Raw genomic sequence first — 13,339 nt, 5'->3', positions numbered from 1 at the left:
TCTAATCTTAAAAGTTGCCTCTCTCGCGTTTTTATCATGTTGTGCCTTGTATTTCTGTTGTGCCTCAAGTGAATTTTCTTTGGCTATCTCTCGGGCCAATATGATATTCCTATGTAGTCTATCGATGAACAGTCTTGCGTCTGGTCCAACATTTGTGGGTTCTGTCAAAACTGTATCAATCGGCGTTCTGCATTCTCTACTAAACACCATGTAATACGGGGTATACTGTGTAGATTCTGTACATACGGTCGTGTTCATTGCATGAGCAATGCTAGACAATTTTTCCGGCCAATCTAATTGGTTTGCGGCGATGTATGTACGAAGTTTCTCGGCTATTGTTTTATTATTCCTCTCGCAAGTACTGTTTGTTTGAGGTCTGTAGCTACTGGTCCTCATCTTTTTGATCTCGAATATATTGCAAACCTCTTTTAATATATTAGACATGAAATTTTGTCCTTTATCTGTAAGAATTGCATCTGGCGCGGAATAACGGCATATCCATTGGTTGTAAAATATGTTGGCTACATCTTTTGCACCTGTATTCTTCATTGGAAAGATTTCTACATATTTAGAGAACGAGTCTACGACAAGTAAGACATGTGAATATCCATCTGGACTCTTTCTAAATGGTCCTAAAATGTCCATATGAACCCGTCTGAAAACGTCTAGTATTGGAAGTGGCTGTAAAGGTGTCGGGCGTTTGTGCGCATCCGGCTTAGCTCTTTGACACTGTATACACGTCTGTACGTATTGTTGAATGTCACTGTACATACCCGGCCAATAGTACTTATATCTTATGGTATGATAAGTTCTTTCAATGCCACCGTGTCCACCAAGTAAACTGTCATGGTATGACTTCAGGATATCATCTCGTAGTGTTAAGGGTACTGCTAGCCGTTTGACTATTCTATCCGCTCTGTGACCTTTTCCTTTCGGGTAGTATAAATGATATAATACGTCATCGTCTATAATATAATCTTGGGATTCAATAACCGTTTTTCTCGCTTGTCTGGTCTTGTCGGGTAGTTCTTTATCTAATATGTACTTGATGACATCTTTGAAATTTTCATCTGTCCGTTGATCATTTACGACTTTTTCTTTTGGACTTGCGGTTATTTCGCAAATGGACGCATATAGGTCTAACTCGATGAAAGTGGCTTCTGTCTGTGTTGACGATTCGACTGTAGCTGTTGTAATAGTAGCTATTTCGGTATCATATGGTCTTCTACTTAACGCATCAGCGTTACCATTAGCCGTTCCCTTTTTGTGAATTATTTCATAATCATAGCTTTGTAGAAACATAGCCTATCTAGCAAGTCGGCCTGTGATTTTCTCTTTCGTAAGCTTCTGGATGTATTGAAGTGCTATGTGATCTGTATATATTCTGAATTTTCGGTTAGCCAAATAAACATGATATTGCTTAACTCCTTCAACCAAAGCTAAATATTCAAGATCTCTGATACAGTAATTCTTCTCGGCTCCTCGTAACGATCGTCCACCATACGCAATGACTTGTTCTCTACCTTTACGGTCCTTTTGTCCAAGTATGTAACCAATAGCGATCTGTGAAGCATCTGTGTACAGGATAAAGTCTTTTGAGAAGTCAGGAAACGCAAGAATTGGAGCTGAGATTAAAAGTGTCTTTATTTCATCAAATGAATTTTGACAATCATTGTCCCATATAAATTTGGCACCTTTAACAAGTAGTCTGTGTAATGGGCTGGCAATTTTGGAAAAACCTTTCACGAATTTTCTGTAATAGTTCGCAAGTCCTAAAAATGCTCGCACGTCTGTTATATTTTGTGGAACTGGAAATGTTTTAACAGCATCTATCTTTGTTGTGTCGACTGCTATGCCATCTTTTGACAGAACATGTCCCAAAAACTTAACTTCTTTTGCGGCGAAAGTGCATTTTGTTGGTTTCAATTTAAGGTTGACCTCCCGTAGTTTTAGAAATAAAATTGTTAAGTGATGTAGATGTTCTTCGAAAGTTTTTGAAAATATTAGTACATCATCCATATATACCAGTGCGCTTTTCCAGTTTATACCACGTAAGGCTTCGGACATTACTAGTTGAAAAGTATGAGGACTATTTGACAGGCCAAACGGTAATCTGTTAAAATCGAAGACTCCCTCGTGACAGGTGAAAGCTGTTTTATGTTTAGTCTCCGGATCTAACTTTATTTGATGATATCCATTGAACATATCGACAGTGCTGTAGAATTTCGCCTTCGCCTCGCCTAACATATCTACTATATCATCCATCTGAACAATTGGGTAAACGCGTTTAACACAAAGCAAATTCAATTGTCAAAAATCAATGCAAAATCTATATTGTGGTTGGTTGGATGCTGAGGATGAAGATGTGGAACCTTTTTTTCTTACTAGACAAACAGGACTCGCCCATTCACTTTGGGACGGTTCGATTATGTTGTTGTCAAGCATTTCTTTGATATGTTTGCTTGATTCTGTTTTCATGGCTGGTGATTGCCTGTAGAACCTTTGTCTTACGGGTGCTGCATCGCCAGTATCGATACGGTGGGGATGAAGATCTGTACAACCAAGTTCGGATAAATTTATAGCAAAAACGTCCCTATTTGTACCTAACATTACCATAAGTTTTTGTTTTTGTTCTGTTGTTAAATCAGAGTTTGAAAAATCGAAATTTAAACTTTTAGCTATTTCGATGTTCTTTGCTTCGGTATTATTATTTTGTGTATCCTTATCTATTGAATTTATTTCTATTGTGTCATCGGTGATTTCACTTGAAATCGAGTTCTCTATAATTTCACTGAACTTGCCTATTTTTGTGTGTTTTGATAACCGTACTTTGGCATTTGTAGGATTAAGAACTTGTAAAAATGATTTATTGTTTATTATTTGTACAAGACATGTGGCACCTACAATATTTTGTTTACCAACTAAGGCTGGGTTCGGTTCAATAATACCTATTTTAGATTTTATACTTTTGTCAACAGTTTGAACGGGGATAATGACTTCTGACCTACTGGGAATTACTTCGTCGTTAATTAAAGAAATAAAGCAAATACTATTTTCATTATTATCACCATTAGTAAGGGGAACTTCAGTAATACCAGACTGTAGAACAAGGGTTTTGTCATCAAAATTAAGCCTAGCTTTTTGTTGATCTAAGAAATCTAAACCAAGAATAATTGAATGTGCGAAATTTTCAAAAATATGAAAGGTTTGTTGCATGGTTAAACGACCTATTTCTATAGGGACATCAATTGTTCCTATTCCTCTTAAAGATGCTCCACTTGCTCCTGTTGCAAGAAGCGATGCCTTTTTAAGTGTAACCTTCTTATGCAAATTTGCATAATAAAAATCTGCCGAAATTGCGCTAATAGTAGCTCCAGAATCAACCATAGCCATACCAAAATGATTTGCAACCCGAATTTTAATTAAATTTGATACTTTTGTGTTATTTAAACCTGTTGCCGAAATGAATTTGGTTGGTTGCGCCGAAAAATGTTTTTGTTTTGATCTACACATTTTTGCTTTGTGGCCTATGGATTTGCATTTATTACATTTTATTCTAATAAAGCGACATTGAGCTGGAATATGGTCACACTCACCGCATCTGTGGCATGGGTTACGTCTGCGTTGTCGTCTTGGCGTTCTTGTACGTTGTTGAACTTTGGCCTTGCGATCAGCATCCGAATAAAGAAGTGGTTCCACCATTGTAGGGCTGGTTGTAAGTTGTTTTATTGTATTGCTGTTAACGGCACTTATTTGTTGAAACATCATATCTATTTTAGGTTTCAGTTCTGACATAATTTTGTCTTCAGTTTCCTTCTTCTCGCATTTTTCTAAATAGTGAGAGTTTGCTTCTACTGACCGCAAGCGCACTTCTGCCTCTTCGACTGTTTCCGGCCATTTACCTAGGGACATAAGTCTAACAAGTTCTGGTTTGCATTTATATTGCAGTTTCGTCAACTTGAATTGCTGTCCAACATCTTGGTCTTCAGACAAAGCGTTAACTCGGTTAATAAATTCTGCAACAGATTCTGTTTCTTGTTGTTTTAAATCTATAAAGTCCGAAAGTTTTTGAAAGTTCTGTCCGTATGAAATTTGATACTTCTTCAGAAATTCGCATTTTAAATTTTCACGAGTGTTTGTTAAATCTTCCGGTAATCCATTAAACCATATTTGTGCGTTTTCTTCTAGAAATAGTGGAAAGGCATTACAAAATTTAGATTCATCGTAATATAAAGAAACGAAGTTCTCGAATAACTTCCACCAACGACTTGGGTTTTCGGTAAAGTCACCTTTGAATTTCGCTAATAATTTAGTAGGGTCCATTTTGAAATCAGTTGTACAGATCTATATTTATATTAAAAGATCATGATAGTTGTGATAGGAATATGTCCAATGGAAACGGAAAACACATTTTTCTCTTCTTTCGTCGTTTCATTTCCTCGCTAAAATTTTGTCAATAGCACTTATAACGAAATATTGTTAATATTAAAAGTACATTTTGTCACTCGCTTGGCTTTTGAGGTACACTTCTGAGATCACGGGACTTAATCCACCACATATGACCAGGTTGTTGGTCACCTCTGTCATATTTATTAGTTTCGGGGGAAACTAGCGGTATCTTAAATAAAGTCCAAGTCGCTGGAAAGTTTACATATTTATTTCGCATCCATATATTTCAATCATTAAAACATAACTGAATAACAACATAAAAACAAATCTAAAATACAAATTCAAAAGACTGATTGACCTGCGGAATATCAACCAATCAAATATCTTTTCATTAAATAATATTAATTCGCGTTTTGCCGAAAGCGGGGATTACGGATTAAAAACATGCTTCGTATAAGTTTGTCAAGAATGGCTTTCGGCAGTTATCACTTAGGTGTCAAATTATCTATGTTCTTTGTTACAGAACCTTTTATCTTAAAGACGGATATAAATCTTTGATAATTAATCTGAATGAAAGGATTATAGTTAAGTGTAAAATACAAGTAACTTTTGAATAGCGTAAAATACAATAAACTAATAAATTATTAAAACGCAATGAGGACTCGGAATAATAATAAAAAGCTAACATTTATAAAAATATACAAAATCCTAAATGTGAACTTTGAACGAACAATTGTCGGGTCATAGTTTTATCAATAACAGTGGAACTACACAGTCTCATGAGCTGTGGAAACCAACTCTGTGAGGTCCAGTGAGGCGCTATAACTACTCCCTCTGCTTCATCCGCTAACACCTTCTGACACACTTTGTCTAATATACTGAAAGGTGGAAAAGCATAAAAATAAAACTTGGCCCAAGATAAAGAAAAAGCATCTATATGAGTAGCTAAAGGGTCAGCTTTCCAACTGACAAAAATATCAACCTGATGGTTAAGTCTAGATGCAAATAGGTCTATATCAATAGTATATCCTAGTTGTAAAATTTTATGAAATGCATTTCTATTAAGCATCCATTCAGTTTCATCTCTTTTCAGCCTACTTTCTTTGTCTGCAATAATATTGACAACACCGGGAATATGAACTGCTAATAGCCAGATGTTATTCTTATCTGCTAATAACCAAATTTCCCTTCCTTTAAAATTACAAATTTCTGATTTAGTTCCACCCATATTATTTATGTAAGCTACAGTTGTAAAATTGTCTGATAAAATTTTCACATAATGTCCGGCCAAGTTATTCAAAAAACTTTTCATTCCCAAAAATACAGCTTGTAATTCCAAATAGTTAATATTGTTACTAAAATTTAACTCCTCTTCTGACCATTGTCCACCGGTAGATAAACCTAGGCATTCTGCCCCTATCCAACTAAAGAAGCATCTGTCGTTAAAGTAATAAAAGGAGATCCTCTTTGTACATGTGCAAAACTATTACTAATGTTTACACACCACCAATCAATGTCCTCTAAAGCTGCAGATGATAAATGCATAACTGCATTAAAATCACCTTTATTTAAATTTAAAGCGGAAGCCTTATTTATCTCAATAACTTTAGTGAATAACCTCCCTAGTGGGACTGCAACACAAACAGAATTTAAAAATCCAACCAATTCTGCTACATTTCTGATAGTACACTTATGTCTTGATTTAAACTTTTTCACAGAATTATAAAATTTTGCTATTTTATCTTCCGTTAAAGATATTGTCATATCCACAGAGTTTAATAAAAATCCTAGAAACACTATTTGTTGTTTAGGAATAAAAACAGATTTATCAGGATGTACAATAAATCCTAAGTCAGAAAATAAATTTTTTGTACTATTAATATTATCCAGACACTCCTCAAAAGTAGAGCCTTGCAAGTAAGAATCATCAATATAAGCAACCGAAATAAAACCTTCAGCTCGGAGCTTAGCATAAATAGTTCAAAGTAACTTTGTAAATACTCTTGGAGCAGCTGCATATCCATTTGGTAAAGCCGTAAACTGATATAAGGTATCTCTCCAGATAAAACGTAAAAATTTTCTTGATTTGGGAGCTACACTAACAGAGAAATAAGCATCGCGGAGGTCAAAAGACCCCATAAAACAATTATGAGTCATGAGTCTCATGGCAGATTCTAATCTTTCCATTTTAAAATGGTTATATTCAATATATTCATTTAAATTACTTAAATTTAAAATCATTCGTTTACCACCATCTTTTTTCGGACGTAAAAACACAGTTGAAATAAATTCTCCATAAGAGTGATAGGTTTTTTCCACAACTGCTTTTTCTAAAAGCTTTGAAATTTCGATGTCTAAGGCAGCAGAATCACTAATGTTAAGTCTAGTCTGCTTATAACTTTGTTGCAAAGGTAGCATTGTGAATTCTAAATTATAATTTTTAACAGTATTAAGCACAAAATTATCACGAGTCAAAAGTTCCCAATTTTTAAGATAATGTTTTATTCTCCCAGCAATAGGCTTATTAGTTCTATCACTAACCTGGACTACTTTTTCCCCCTGGGACTGTTTGACCTGGCAAAGCCCCGAAGGCCTCTTCCTAAAAAACGTTTGCCTCCTCTCCTGGAAGTGCCTCCACGACCACGGCTAAAACCTCTAAATCCTCCAAAACCACCAAAACCTCTAGTGGAAGAGGGGTTAGAAAATTGTGGCTTTTGAGCTACCATAACAGCCATCTTCTTTCCTTCTGTAAGGCTTTTAATTTTGTTGACTACATCATCACCAAACAACTGGTCAGTTAATTTAGTTTTTGGTGTACAAAGTGACTGATAGTCATCTTTCAAGTACTGTTTAAGGTTTGTTCGCCGATACTGAGAGAGACTGTAACTGCTAGTGGCTAGCAAAGCTATCGAGTCTTACATGGTTTGTGATAGTTCTTTCTTGTCTGGTACCTCTGTACCACTTACTAGTTTGTTAACTAAAATCACCAAAGGTGTTAAGCCCTTCAATAATACTCGTTGAATTGTATGTAGTTTCACGTCATTAGAACGTCCAAAACTACCAATACACTGTTCATAAATAACATCGTTTACTGTAGGGAAATTCAACTGACAGTTCCCTGGTCTCAAGTACTTGTCGAAAAGTTCATTTCTTTTAGTAAGAGTTATTTGAGTAGTAAGTAACGAGTTAACAAACATATCAAGGTTATCGGAAACATTAGGCCCAATTTTTTCTTCGGTACTAAATTCCGATAACTTCTCATTGAACAGCACGTGATGCCTCAACTGAACTACCACGTGCAGCCTCGGATCGAGGGATAGATGAATCAATCTGATCAATACGCGGTGTCTTAAAAGCTAAAACCGGACTAACCTGTCTATCTGCGTGTCGTTTAAGTGCATCCGCCGATGTAACGTTAGACTCCAAATCTTCTTCATAATCGCACTCCTCCTCGTTATAACTGAAACCTTCGCTCAAACTTCAGACTAGCAGTTATTAAACTCAACTGATTGTCATGTCTTTCCATGAAAGCATCAAATTTATCTGCTGATACATATTCCGTACGTTTATCAAGCGTTTTGTCAATACTACTGATAGGTTTTTGACCTAGCCCTTCTTGGCTATCATCCACACGATCTGAATCGTGGTCGTGGATGCGAATGTTAACGCACTGAAAAGCATCTTTTCGCTGACGAGAAGTTGATGCCAATGGTTCTAAAGAAACAATTTCCTGCTGACAGGAATTAACATTGTTACTGTCTTCAACATCAAAGTAGCCCACAAACATGGCCGCATTGTCCGCGTCTCCTGATCTAGGCGCCATCACAAAAAACGTAATAACACAAAAACGAAGTAAAAAAAAACGGTAATATAAAAACAAATAAAGTATTCCACAACAGATAGAAATTAAAATAATCCAAAAATAACGTAAGATGAATATATATATTCCAGATAAAAAAGGATTTAAACTAAGACTAAATATTTTGTTGCTGAAGAAATTCAGGGTCAAAGGTCATACTGATGATTTCAGGGGATTGGTTATAATCTCACGTGGTCCCACTGTCACCTTGCATTGAAAGGAAATTTACATTGCTTCTCATTTTCTGACACTGCACTTAACATCAATGAAATACCTACTTTAAATCTTTTAATAGAGATTTCTATGCAGTCCTTGCTTTACATTGAAAAATTCATGTTCATAAGAGCTAGTTTGGCTGTATATGTAGAAAACTGATTTCAAATGGAATAGCACATCCTAATAGCCCGGAAATTTAGATACGATCTGGGTAAACTTATCAATCCTTTAAATAATCATGTTCTAAAAGGTTACCTATTCAACACTGTAATTAAATCTTTGAATATTGTTTTTATTGGTGTAAATATTGATTTTATCAGTAAATTAAAACCATACTAAATATTACATATATGTACTTTCACGGTACTACAATCTGTCGATACTTATAGTTTGGTATTGCACAAGGTCATGTTTTTCTCTGACTGTTAATGACGTCTTTACACTAAATCCATTGGATGTTGGATGTGTACTGATTGATATTTTAGTCTAAGATACATGATTTTTTTCATTAGTTGTTATTGGCTTTGAACTAGCTGTCAGTAACTGCGAGTACTCTCAGATCTGTACTTAGTGTCTCTACGTTTTGGGATGTATAAGTACCCGTCCATGTCCACTTTGTGTTTTTGTTAAATGTATTTCTATTTGTATCCATCTGATGAGTTAAGCCTTTTTCAACTGATTTTTATAGCTTGTTCTTCTGTTGAACTGTTGCACCACTGTCCCAGGTTAGGGGAGGTTTCAAAAGCCCTCACAAACATGTTTAACCCCGCGACATTCATTATGTGCCTGTCCCAAGTCAGGAGCTTGTAGTTCAGTGGTTGTCGTTGGTTCATGTCTGTCATATTTGTTTTTCGTAAACTGTTTTGTTATAAATTAGGCCGTTAGTTTTCTCAATTGAATTGTTTCATATTTTTCATGTCAGGGCCTTTTATAGCCGACCATACGGTATGGGTTTTTTTGTTGAAGGCCGTACGGTTGCCTATAATTGCTTACATCCACTTCATTTGAACTTTGGTGGATAGTTGCCTCATTGGCAATCATACCACATCTCCTTATTTTTATATAGTACAGTAATAATAGCAAATCCTTTTATTTTACATATACAACTTCCAAACCATATTATTGTGAAAAGTTGAAAGCTTCTGATATATGAAAGGAATGTATCTCATGAACAGTCAACCATCTAGACATCTGATGTATAAAAATCATGCTTCTGTCTTATTTTTAAATAAATGTGGATAGTGTCCACATGTGGACACAGATGATGCCCCCGCTTGCATATCATATAGTTATAAAGGACATAACTGAAAAACGGTAAAAGTGACGCTACCCAAATTTGAACTTGATCTGAGTGTTGTGGTAATAAGCATTGTGTGTAAGTCTCATAACATTTGGTTGAGGCTAACTTAAGTAGAGAACAGAAACTAAAATTTCAGCAATTTTTATATTGGTATGACGTTTGCGTCGTCGTCCGAAGACACATTGGTTTTCGCACTCTAACTTTAATTTAAGTGAATCGATCTCTAGGATATTTTACCATAAGGTTCAATACCACAAAAGGAAGGTTGGGGTCAATTTTGGGGTTATGGTACCACCAGTTAAGGAATTAGGGGCCAAAAAAGGGGCCAAAAATAAGCATTTTTGTAACTTCCAGACAATAACTTGTATGTTAGTGTATGGATCTCTCTGACATTGTACCACAAGGGTCCATATCACAAAGGGAATGCTGGGATTGATTTTGGGGGTAATTGCCTCAAAATTTAAGGAATTAGGGGCCAAAAAAGGGGCAAAAAACAAGCATTTTTTTAGTTTCATGACAATCACTTGTGTGTTAGTGTATTGATATTTCTGAAATTGTACTACAAGGTTCCATATCACAAAAGAAAGCTGAAATTGAGTTTGGGGGTAATTGCCCATAACGTTTGGGAATAAGGGGCCGAAAAAGAGACCAAAAATAAGCATTTTTCTAGTTTCCAGACAGTAACTTGTGTTCAAGTGTATGGATCTCTCTGAAATTGTACTGCAAGGTACCATACCACAAAGGGAAGGCTGGGATTGATTTTGAAGGTAATTGCCTCAAAATTTTAGGAATTAGGGCCAAAAAGTGGCAAAAAACAAGCATTTTTCCAGTTTCAGGACAATAAATTGTGTGTAAGTGTATGGATCTTTATGAAATTGTACTACAAGATTCCATATCACAAAGGGAAAGCTGGGTTTGAGTTTGGGGGTAATTGCCCTAAACGTTTAGGAATTTGGGGCCAAAAAACATTTTTCTAGTTTCCAGACAATAACTTGTGTTCAAGTGTATGTATCTCTCTGACATTGTACTGCAGGGTACCATACCACAAAGGGAAGGCTGGGATTGAGTTTGAGATTGATGAATCATAAGGGGGTTCAAAAAATGGGGGGTGGATTTTTTTTTCCTTTTTTTTTCTTTAAAATTTTCCATTTTAAATTGGTTATTTATGATTAATATTTAAAAGCAAATAATAATGATAATGATGAATGTCCAATTTCAAATTTTTAATTTCTTAGACCACATTCATTCTGTGTCAGAAATCTATGCTGTGTCAAATATTTAATCACAATCCAAATTCAGTGCTGTATCAATCTTGAATGTTGTGTCCATACTTGCCCCAACTGTTCAGGGTTCGACCCCTACAGTCCTATCAAGCTGAGCCCAGCGGAGCATTTTATTCTATTTGTAAACACGCCTAACTCTAGAACGGTTGTGTATAAGTTTTATAACATTTGGTTGAGACAAACGAAAGTTAGAGAATGGAAACGAAAAATTCAGCAATTTTTATGTTTATAAAGGGACATTACTCAAGAATGGTAAAAGTGTCGCCACCAAATTTCGTACTTAATCTGTATTATGTAGTAATAAGCATTGTGTATAAGTTTCATAACATTTGGTTGAGGCAAACTCAAGTTAGAAAACGGAAACAAAAAATTTGTACTTGATCTTAGTTTTGTGGTAATGAATATTGTGTATAGGTTTCATAATGTTTGGTTGGGGCAAACTTAAGTTACAGAATGGAAACTAAAAATTTTGCAATCTTTCGATTTATAAAGGGGCATAACTCAATAATGGTTAGAGTGACACTACCCAAATTCAACTTGATCTGTGTTTTATCAGTGGAAGTCAAAATTAAACATTGCATTGTATAAAGCATTGATTGTAGTTGATTCAACAATAATCATGGACAAAGGAAGATAACTCCAATTTTAACAAATACTTGATATTTAGAAGAAAATAAAAGTTTTGCAATTTTTCCATTTATAAAGGGGCATAACTCTAGAACCTTTAAAGTGACGTCACCAAAATTCAAACTTGATCTGTGTTTTGTGGTAATAAGCATTGTGTATAATTTCATAACATTTGGTTGAGGGAAACTTAAGTTAGAGAATGGTAACTAAACATTTTGCTATTTTTCCATTTATAAAGGGGCATATCTCTAGAACGTTTAAAGTGATGCCACCAAAATTCAAACTTGATCTGTGTTTCGTGGTAATAAGCATTGTGTATAAGTTTCATAACATTTGGTTGAGGCAAACTCAAGTTAGAGAATGGAAACCAATTTTGGGACGTACGTACAGATGGACAAGGGTAAAACTTAATGCCCCCACCGCTACAGCTGGGGCATAATTCGTATATAAAAATAGAGGCTCTCAAGAGCCTGTGTCGCTCACCTGATTCTACTTTGGTTTTGGAAATCATGTAAAAATAGATTAAAATCATAACAGATACCCTAATTAATGAGTGAGGCCAAATTTGGTTTAATATTGGTCCTGTAATTTAATAAAAAATCCTGGTGGCCAACAGTAAATCGGCAACAAAGTAGCAACACTTAATCAGCACCTCATAAGAAACATTTATGCCATGTTTTGGTTTCATTCCATTCAGTGCACCTCTAGAAGAAGCATTTGTATGTATTTCCCATAGGGTCTTATGTTAAAGGAAGTCCCCCCATTGGCGGCCATCATGGATGAAGGATCAGCTTCAAAGTAACAAAACTTAGTCAGCACCTCATAAGGAACATTCATGCCATGTTTGGTTTCAATCCATTCAGTATGTGGTTCTCTAAAAGAAGACATTTGTATGTATTGTCCATAGGGTCCCATGTTAAACATTGTCCCCATCTGGCAGCCATCATGGATGAAGGATCAGCTTCAAAGTAACAACACTTGGTCAGCACCTCAAAAGGAACATGCATGCCATGTTTGGTTTCATTCCATTCAATGGTTCTCTAAAAGAAAACATTTGTACGTATTTCTCATAGGGTCCTATTTTAAACTAAGTCCTATGCTGGCGGCCATCTTAGATTATGGATCGGCTACATAGTAACAACACTTGGTCAGCACCTCATAAGGAACATTCATGCCATGTTTGGTTTCATTGCATTCAGTGGTTCTCTAAAAGAAGACATTTGTATGTATTTCTCATAGGGTCCCATGTTAAACTAAGTCCCCCGCTGGCTGCCATCTTGGATGATGGATCAGTTTCAAAGTAACAACACTTGGTCAGCACCTCATAAGGAACATTCTTGCCATGTTTGGTTTCATTCCATTCAGTGGTTCTCTAAAAGAAGACGTTTGTATGTATTTCCCATAGGGTCCCATGTTAAACTAAGTCCCCCGCTGGCGGCCATCTTGGATTATGGATCGGCTTCAAAGTAACAATACTCGGTCAGCACCTCATAAGGAACATTCATGCCATGTTTGGTATCATTCCATTCAGTGGTTCTCTAAAAGAAGACATTTGTATGTATTTCTCATAGGGTCCCATGTTAACAAAGTCCCCTGTAGGCGGCCATCTTGGATTATGGATCGGCTTCAAAGTAACAACACTCGGTCAGCACCTCATAAGAAACA

The sequence above is a fragment of the Mytilus californianus genome, unplaced genomic scaffold (assembly GCF_021869535.1).
Source record: "Mytilus californianus isolate M0D057914Y unplaced genomic scaffold, xbMytCali1.0.p SCAF_14, whole genome shotgun sequence".
NCBI classification, from domain to species: domain Eukaryota; kingdom Metazoa; phylum Mollusca; class Bivalvia; order Mytilida; family Mytilidae; genus Mytilus; species Mytilus californianus.
Note: the sequence above shows the minus strand (reverse complement) of the source record.